This window comes from Physeter macrocephalus, chromosome 12 (genome assembly GCF_002837175.3).
Source record: "Physeter macrocephalus isolate SW-GA chromosome 12, ASM283717v5, whole genome shotgun sequence".
In the NCBI taxonomy this organism is placed as follows: domain Eukaryota; kingdom Metazoa; phylum Chordata; class Mammalia; order Artiodactyla; family Physeteridae; genus Physeter; species Physeter macrocephalus.
The window spans coordinates 8481459-8491641 of NC_041225.1; the positions used below are offsets into that span (position 1 = coordinate 8481459).

Genomic DNA, 10183 nt, shown 5'->3' on the forward strand with positions numbered 1-10183 from the left:
ATTTGCAAGAATATTTGGACCTTCAAGGGCAAAGGATACATTTTTTTCAAGCAAATCATGCTAAGGGGACTTTATAAAATGAATGGATTCTCAGCTTTAGTGATGATTTTAGGCCAAGATGCTCTTGAAAGCCAAGTTACACTACAGTCAAACCCTCTAACAGTCCTGGAATAATAAGCCATTGACCTTTATATCCTATCAAATTAGCTGAAATCTCATCAAACGACTGAGCTGTGGCATCACCTTTGTGAAGGCAGATGTCATGTGTGACAATTTGAAGAGAGAGATTTGCTAAAGAGGATAAGGGAGTAGAGGTCTGCAGGTGTTGGGCAACAAACAATGTGTTCTTATAAAATGACTTGAGTTTGGAGAGATAGGCTTTCAATGGCATGGAAGTTTCAGAACTTGTTCTTTCTTTGTACTTGTCTAAATTCCTAAATTTCCAGGTAAAATATTGCTTTTATCCACCAACACTTTAATCCAGATTAAACTAGATTAAGCTGAAGTCTTTTGTTTATACTGCAACATTATACACTTTATTTTTCTACATAAATGTCTACATCTTTCTCCTGAATATGCCATTGAGTATATATGTGGGGACAATTTATTCTATAATCTGCTCAGCATTTAGAACAAAGCAAAGCTCCAAATAGAAAATAGCTTGAGATTTAATGATTTGTAAGTTTATGACCAGCTACATAGCTAACTCTTAGAAATTCTCTTTTGTGCCAGGACCCTCAAAGGAGTGGAACCCACAGCAAGAGCAGAATTGGAGCCAGTAGCCCACAGAGCTTAGAGCCCAGCAATAGAGGGTTATGGCAGCTGCCACAGGACTGCCAAACTGCGATGCTGGCCTGGAGTCAATTAGAAAAAGATGTTAGTCAAGGAGAAATGTGTTTTCTCTGTCACTTCCTGAACACCTGCATGCACCTAATTTAATATGATTTATTCAACAGAGTGGGCCACTTAACAGGCCACAGCTATGGCCAGTATCCAATATCCATGACCCCATTAAACCCTAATCAAGTAGGAGGAAATGGGAAGAAAGGGGGATGGTGTCATCTTTTTTTTCTCTCTAGGCTCCTAGGGTCCAAAGAAAGTACATATTCAGAAACACAAATAGAGGTCAAATTATGTGTACAAATTAAATAGATAGCCCTGTGACAACCTATCAAATTCTATGTTAAATTTCTGGCAACCGCAAAGCTCTGGAAGAGGGCCAAGTACATGAAAGGGTAAGAGAGACAAACCTTACATTTGTATGGTTTATTGTAGCTGATGGAAAACTGTCATATACATTGTCTTCCTTGAGAGTCACAACAGTGATATGAAGCTTTTAGATTGTCAGTGCATGCTTTTTCCTCAAAGGAAAGCTAAGGCAAATATAATCATAAGAATAATAATAACGACTACCGTTTAACAAATTCTACAGCTACTCTATCAAACCTCATAAATGATGAGGCTGTAATTCAAACCAGCATCTTTCACTCTGGGCTTAGGTTATCTTCCAAGAATTTAATCTCTTATAATGCCCAAGATTCTAAACTATATTCCAAATGTATGCTTCTGAGAAAACTTACTCCATGTTCATGTAGAAGATGATAGCATGGAAATCGTTTAGCGGTTTATTTACTATAGGGTTTATAAACATTTTATATCTTCTGCTCAAACCTTAAAATATTAAAATAATTAAAAGACAAGATAAAGGGGTTAGTACAAGCAAGACACTAGTAGCAATAAAAAGCCATAATTAAGAATGAGGAAGGTGAAATTAAGAAATCACACTTTTGTACACATACACACATAAACATAAATACTACAAAGAGGAAATCCTGTGTCTTTTTAGGTTGTAAACAAGCTGTTTCACATAGTGTAATAATATATACCCATTGTCTTACCTCACACTGAAATAACTTGTTCAAATGATGACCCCAAGGCACTGATAAAAATTGAAATTGAGTTTGGAGTATTCCAGAAAAATAATCATGTAAATGCATTACATCGTTGAGATTTTCATCTAAAAGAGTTAGAACAGCAAAAGCAGCAACAACAAAATAATTATACTTTTGATGGGCTGAGCTCTAGTTCTTCGGTAAAAGCACTAATATGACAGGTAAATGACATCCAATTCATTTGTGTGTAATTGATTTTGCATATCCATCCTGAGTTGGTGGGCCCAAATTATGTGTCATTCATTTATTCAAATACACATTTCATGTAACTAATGAATGCTGAAGGATGTGACAGGTGCAATGGGATAAAAAGATAGATAAGATTTGAACCCAGCTTTCTAAGTATGTCTTCTGCCTACAATGCAAATGTACTCTTTTAAACCTACTGAAACCACCCCTATTATTAACTATTATTATTATCATTATTAACTATTAACCTACTATTATTGAAACAGTTGCAAAGGGGTGGCATTATTTTCTGTTATGAACCGTCTTAAATAAAATCAAAATAATAATTACAATAAAAGTAAAACACCTGTATATAAAATCGTCAGTGATTTGTTTAATAGTTATAATATATAACGTTGGATGAAAGGGCAGGAGCAACAGGGATTTCTGGGTAACCAGAGGGGGAAGGATAAGAACAGCAAGAAATGGAACTTGCTGGCCTACAAGGGATACTGTTAGCAAGAAAAGAGGAGCAGAGGGCCCCAAAGATGCACTCTGTTGGCTTCATTTATTTAGGCAACTTGTGCTCTGGAATAATGTACAACTGGGAGTTGATTGCTTCACGCTTGAAATGCCAAGAAATTTTGAAAATGGGGACACTGCCTTTCCATGCACATATCAACTTTTAAAACTTCACAGGATATTGGAAAGAACATAAGCTCAAGAGACAACCTGAAATTCAGCCGTAGCTGCTCTACTTTCTAAACTGGTAAATTTGGGCAAGATACCTAACATTTTTTTCTAATTTCAAAAATTACCTTCAGCATGCTAATAACATGCTACCATTCATGGAGACTTATGACACGCCAGGCACCATTCTAGCATTTTAACTGTATCAGTTCATTCTTTCTTTCGGTAACCCTATAAAGTAGTTACTATTATTAACCCTATTTTACAGAAAAGGAAACTGAGTCACAATGCTTTTAAGGAACTCACCTAAGATCACACAACTAGGAAGTATCAGAGATGAAATGAAATATCAGGACCTCTGGCTCCTTTTTTTTTTTTTTCTAGAAAATAAAAAAGATAATTTTACAATTCACTTAATGGCAACTGGTAATCATCAAATTAGCAATGGTTATATACAAAAGTTATTACACTAGCTGTGCTGTTATTTCTTAAGGTTGATCAGATACTTAGAATCACAGACATTTCCTACATAAGATGAATCATATATGTCAAACTTGGTTATCATAAGCATTTATAGAACTAGACCTAGGGAAAGAACTAGGTCTGGGGACATATGCATGGTCTTCATATAGCAAATGTTTAGCCTGCCCTGATTATTACAAAATCAGAATAGCGAGAATACTCACAGGCTGGCTACTTTAAAACCCTTATTTTAACCACTTCAATAGTTAAAAAAACTACACCAACAATCATGTGATACCACTGCACACATATTGGAATGGCTAAAATCCAAAACACTAACAAAACCAAAGGCTGACTAAGATGTAGAGCAATAGGAAGTCTCATTCGTTACTAGGGCAAATGCAAAATCACACTCTAAATGAATTAAAAACTGCTGTTCACATAGATCTCTACAAATGAATATTTTTTTTTTGGTCAAATGAATGTTTAGATTAACTTTATTCATAATTGCCGAAGATTGGAAGCAATTAAAATGCCCTTCAGTAAGTGGATGGAGAAACAAATTTTGGTACATTCTTTTAATGAAATATTATTCTGTGATAAAGAGAAATGAGCTATCAAGCCATAAATAAACAAAGAGGAAGTTAAACTGCTTATTGTTAAGTAGAAGAAGCCAATCTGAAAATGCTACATACTGTATGATTCCCACCTATATGATATATTGAAAAAGGCAAAACTACAGAGAAAATAGAAAGATCAGAGGTTGCCTGGGGCTTGAGGGGATGGGTAGAGAGACGAACTGGCAGAACATGGAACATTTTTAGAGTGGGAAAATTATTTTGTATCATACTATAATGGTGGATAAATGGCATTATGCATGTGTCAAAACCCATAGAATGTACAACACAAAATGTTAACTTTGATGTAAACTATGGACTTGAGTTGATAGAAGTGTCATTGCCAAGATGTAACAAATGTACCACATTCATACAAGTTGTTAATAATAGGAAGAACTTTGGGAGTAGGGTAGAGAGGAGATCTATGAGAACTCTCTGCACTTGCTGTGAAATTTTCCTATTAATCTAAAACTGCTGAAAAATAAAATTAATTTTGTTTTTAATTTACTTATTAATTTTTTTAATTATAAAAAAGGCTACATTGTAGAGTTTTGAGGAGTAAATGAAATAAAGTTGTGTAAAATACCCAACCCGATTCCTTGTAACAACTTCAGGGAAGGAAGTCTACAGAGATTACTGTAAATTTTATAATTACCATAAAAGATAATCTCAGACTTTGAAAATCTTTCCAAAATGCACAGATTTCCCATGCCTATGATTCACTGAAGATGTGTTTCTTCTACCACTAAAAGAAAATTAAAGGCAATCCCTGAAGGCATTTTGATCATTAAAGCACACTTCAAATATTGAAAGCTGAAAGCTGAGAGTTTTTTCTCTTCAGGTCAAATTTATCTTCAGGATGCACTCTCACTAATTGTTTCCTCAACAGCCCAGCTGTGTTTAGTCAGGATTTCTGGATGGTGATCTTTTCGAGATCTAACGGTACCTTATGCAGAAAAAAAAAAAAAAAAAAAGTTTATTTTGCATTTAACAAGATCTTATTCCCAACAATGGCGTAATCCTTGAGAGGAAAGCGTTCAATCCTTGAGAGGAAACCGTTCAAGAGAGTCATCAAATGAATTCCCCTCTTTTTTCTCTTTTTAAATATGATTGTACATAAATTGAATACATTGTGTCAATCAGATCTTTACAGTGTTAAAATGGTCACTGAAATTATCTGTGTTGAAAAGATAATGAAATTAGACTCTTTAGTAAACAAACATGTACAACAAACAAGCTTTAAAATTGTGTTTTATATTTTGTTTCATCTTTGAACAGCTTGCTATTTAATGAATTTCGTTTTTTCATTACAAGATTTGAGATGTTAAGAAAATAATAATAATAATAGTTAAAATAATCTAATGTTATAGGTAAAATTAGCTAATCTAGGAGGCCTAGAACCAATTCTATCATTCAGCAGGGAGTTCCAGTTCGTATAGTCATGAGCAGAAGGAACTTCAAACATGATTACTGGGCTTCCCTGGTGGCCCAGTGGTTGAGAGTCCTCCTGCCGATGCAGGGGACACAGGTTCGTGCCCCGGTCCGGGAAGACCCCACATGCCGCGGAGCTGCTGAGCCTGCGCGTCCGGAGCCTGTGCTCCGCAACGGGAGAAGCCACAACAGTGAGAGGCCCGCGCACCACAAAAAAAATAAATAAATAAAACAAAACATGATTACTGAATACTAAGATGACTCATCATCATCAGTCTTTCTCATGTGTCAACTCTGATCTTATTCTCCTGTTTTATATTTAGAGATGAGCTCTGTTCTTTGCAGGGAGTCCTCTCTGGATATTGAAACTAAAGCAAAAATTATCACTTGTAAACTTTACAATATCCTAAAAGACTAAACAAGTCACATCCTCAGGAGGAATAAGACATAGCAAAATTCCTAACACTCAGAACAAAGAGAACATTTCCACAAGGATTCCAATACGAATGTAGATGACTTAATGGAGTGAAAGTCATCATCAGTAAACAAGGCAAAAAAAAAAAATCATAGAGCTGCTTCTCTATGGCATCAGGCCAAAGAAAAATTCAGTTTAAGCAATTATACATGGAACCAGAATTATGTGGTCCTGGTGCAATTTTCTCATGGTTTAACTCAATCCATACTTTAGAATTAAGAGTATCTCAAATAGAAACCCCCCTTCTTTTTTCTTACTTTATTGTTTTTTTTTTTTTTTTTTTGGTGGGGGGATATGTGGCAGGGGTGGAGGAGATAGGAGACATTGGTAGTAGGGGATGTAGGACATTTTAGAATTTAACAAAAACTTTAGACCCTCTCTCTCTCTCTGTCTCTACATATATAGATAGGTAGATACATAAATACATAGATACATAGAAATAAAGATGGATATATATATGACGTATATCATCACACACACACATATATATGTGTGATATATATATGCTATTGGGCTGCATCACACAGGCCTATAAGGCCTGTGCTTGCCCAACTTCAAGACCAGTGAAAGAGCCCAGAGTCAGCAACAGTGACAATAATGGTTTAATGAATGGGGGAGCTTACACATCTGAAGCAAGGTCCGGGAGCGACACCCCTCCTTGTACAGTGGATGGCAGGTGGCAGTCTTTGCTGATGTGGTGGGGGGAGGGGAGATTACCAGTTACAGGAAATTGACATTAGGTAAGCTCATTAGTTACCAGGGAAACCAGTAGAGGGCACGCCCCTCACAGCCCCTTAGACAAGAACTGTCAGTAGCTGGTGCCTAGGGCAAGTACAAAGGAAGGTCAGTCATGTGAGTAGGGTGTAGGTGACGCAGGCACTGGTCAGGCAGGGGATGTACAGAGAGCAAGAGAACATCCATCTTGACTGGCCTGACCATACATATATATATATATATACATATATATATACATATATATATACACATATATATATGTATATATATATGTATATATATATGTATATACATATATATATGTATATAAAATCAGGTGTTTTTAAGTACAATTTCCGTGAGTTCAGAAAGTTCTGAAATTTGTCTATGGAACCTCAAGGAGGCCACAAACCCAAATGGATGAATGTATAGTATATTCTTCAAGTATTTGTATATGCAAACCATTGTCTTTTAGTTGGAATTGTGGAATTAATGGTTTTCCGTGAGTTTTAGACTACTGTCTATCACAAAAATGGAGTCTGTCATGAATGCTTAATGTGGCCTATTTCAGCCCAGGCCCCAAATGTGACAGTGAATGCACAGCTTCATGCATCAGCATCTAGTTAAGGCTGTGAGAAGCGCTAATTTAAAAAAAGCAGGGCCTGGAAAGAAGCAGAAGGTACACTGCCATATCACAGATATGAAATGTATAATGACTTACTTCTCTTCAATTAAAAACAGAAACTCCTCCATAGGCTTAATGGTAGCATTTCCATCCCTTACACTGTTGCTGGAATGTCAAAATTGTCAGTCTGTGCACATGCTGAGATGTGCCCATTATTTGTCTTCAGTCTCCTTAGGCTGTGGTCTATGGATACATTTTTCTACTTGATAGTTTGGAAACTAGCCAAGGAGGTACTAAAAAAGCCTGCAGATTAGACTTACCTGAAAAGCTTCCAAAAATGAATCCTGCTCCTAGATGATCTAATATGATTAGTCTGGATGGGGGTGTAGGCATAGGGATTAGTAGAATTTCTGAGGGACTTTAATGTCTAACCATTATGAGCAACCATCACTGTTGTCTCAAATACATGTTTATCCAAGGGGACATGGAAAAATCCCAAGGCCCAGCCCATCAATGTTAACAGTCCCTTTCAGCTTTGTTAAACAATTAAAGCATATTTTTAGCCTAAAATGTGTTTTTGTTGTTATTGGCACATGATTTATAATATATTTCCAAGCCAAGCTCCTAAAGGTAAAGAAAAAATTTGTGGTATGCAAACACATTTGAGAGAACAAAAGATGTCAATACCCTGAGGTTTATTATCAAAACAATAGCCTTGCTTAATTTTTAGAACCAACATAGGAAAGAGTACTAGAAAGTTGCAATTTACTAATTTGCATATATTAGCAGATATTTTTGGTTGTAATGAGCATAATGATCCAAAGTTATCCACAAGAATTATTTTCATTTAAAATCCTCAGGATAATTTAAATAACCGTATTGACAATTAGTGAGTAAACACTTTTACTCAACATGTAGTTGATGTTCAGCATCTGAGGCACCTAGTACTTTTTTGCTTCTACACCAGGGGTCAGCAAGCTGCAACGGCTGGGGCACATCAGGCCCAACTTCTGTTTTGGTAAGGTCCACATGCTATGATGTTTACATTTTTCAAATAGTTGAAAACAAACCAAAGGAAGAATAATATTTCATGACATATGAAAATTATGTAAAATTGAAATCCCAGTTCTCATAAATAAAATTTTGTCAGGACTCAGTCATGCTCATATAATATTTATGCTACTTTCACACTACATGATACTTATAATAATGAAGAACATATAGCCCACAAAGCCTAAAATATTTATTATCTAGGCTTGTACAGAAAAAGTTTGCAGACCCTTATTCTAAATCCGTCTTTGGTAATCCATTTACCTTTGCCTGGAATTGTTTTCATTTGCCACGATCCTCAAATCTATTCTATTCAAGAACTCTTTCTATAGCTCCCCTTATCTTTTTCCTTTTTTCTCATTCCCTTTTTTTTCTTCACTCTTCTGTTTTTTTTTTTTTTTTTTTGCAGGGGGGTAGGTGGGTACCTCAGATGCTGAAGGATATGATGATCATGCAAATTATTCAATAGATAATCATGCTAAAAATGTTTGGTGTGTATCCTTTGTACGTGTTCTTGCAAAATCTATATTGTTTTGATTGTATTTTTATATTTATGTAAGTGATAATTTATGATAATAAATTTTCACGTGTTAGTTTGTTTTTACTGTTTACATCTAGAAGACCATTGCTCTTAATTTCATCACATTTTTCCCATATTAGGCTTTTTTATATATTTCATTTTTTTCTGTGCACTCTCACACTGATGAGCACTAACCTGGACTGCTTCCAGCTCCCAGACTCAAATAGCACTGCAAGAACATCCTTGTATGTGTTCTTATGGATTAAAGTAAAAATTTATTTGGCTTGTGTCCTCAAAACAGAAATTCTATTATCATAGAACATACTGATACTAAATTTGTTCAGGTACCACCAAATTAGTTTCAGCAAAAACTACACTGGTGTGCACTCCCATCAGCAGAGTATGAAGATCTCAAGAACCCAAGAATTTACTTTCTAGAGTAAACATGAAGCACCAGTTATACGGTTTTGTGCTGAGGTACAGCCATAATGCATTGCTAATATCTCAATTTCTAGTCTTCCCAAATTGCAATTTGTATTTTATGTTCTACATCACTAGCATGTGGTACATAATGTATATATTATGTGAATAAATGATCAAAATCTGACCTTCCTAATATGTAAAATGAAATTGTATTTCATTACCTATCTAAGAGTTTAAAGTTTAATAAACAATGGGTGGGCAGAATAATGTCCCAAAGATGTCTGCGTACTAATCCTAGGAACCTATAAATATGTTATGATATATAACAAAGCAGAATTAAGGTTGCTGATGGAATTAAGGTTGTTAGTTATCTGATCTTAAATTATGGATAATATCGTAGTTTCTCTGGGTGGGTCCAATGTAATCATGATGGTCTTTAAACGTGGAAGATGAAGATAGAAAAGTCAGTTAGACTCTAAGAAGGAACTGTAATGATGGGGTTAGTATCAGAGTGATGCAAAGTAGGAACGATTTAACTGGCCATTGCTGACTTTGAAAATTAAGAAAGAGAGCTATGAGCCAAGCAGTAAAATCAGCCTCCAGAAGCCTGAAAGAGCAAGAAAACTATATTCCCTGTTGTAGGATGAATACTGGTTTCCTCAAATATTCATGTCTCAATCTATGAAACCTGTGAATATGTTACCTCCATGATAAAAGGGACTTTGCAGGTGTGACTATAGTAAGGATTTTGAAATGAGCTAATCCTAGATTATCTGGATGAGCCCAATGTAATTATGAGTCCCTATAACAGAGGCGGAAGGATCAGGGCAGACTAGGAGATGTGATGATGAAAGCAAGCTATTGGAGTAATATGAGGAAGGAGATGAACTAAAGAATATAAGTAGACTCTAGGAGGTAAAAGAGGCAAGGAAACAGTTTTCCCTCAGAGTCTCCCATGGAATCAGCCCTGCTGACACTTTGACCTTAGTCAAGCATCTAATTTTGGACTTCTGACCTCCACAAGTGTAAGGTATTAAATTTGTGTTGTTATAAGTA

General features: G+C 35.6%; 1 non-coding gene across 1 annotated transcript; it reads right to left on the reverse strand.

Annotated features, from left to right (window-relative positions):
* Nucleotides 1-3366: 3366 nt before the first annotated feature.
* LOC112066538 (small nucleolar RNA SNORA72) lies at nucleotides 3367-3498 on the reverse strand. The gene has a single exon (XR_002892714.1). It is a non-coding gene; the product is annotated as a small nucleolar RNA SNORA72 (small nucleolar RNA).
* Between the last annotated feature and the right edge of the window lie 6685 nt (nucleotides 3499-10183).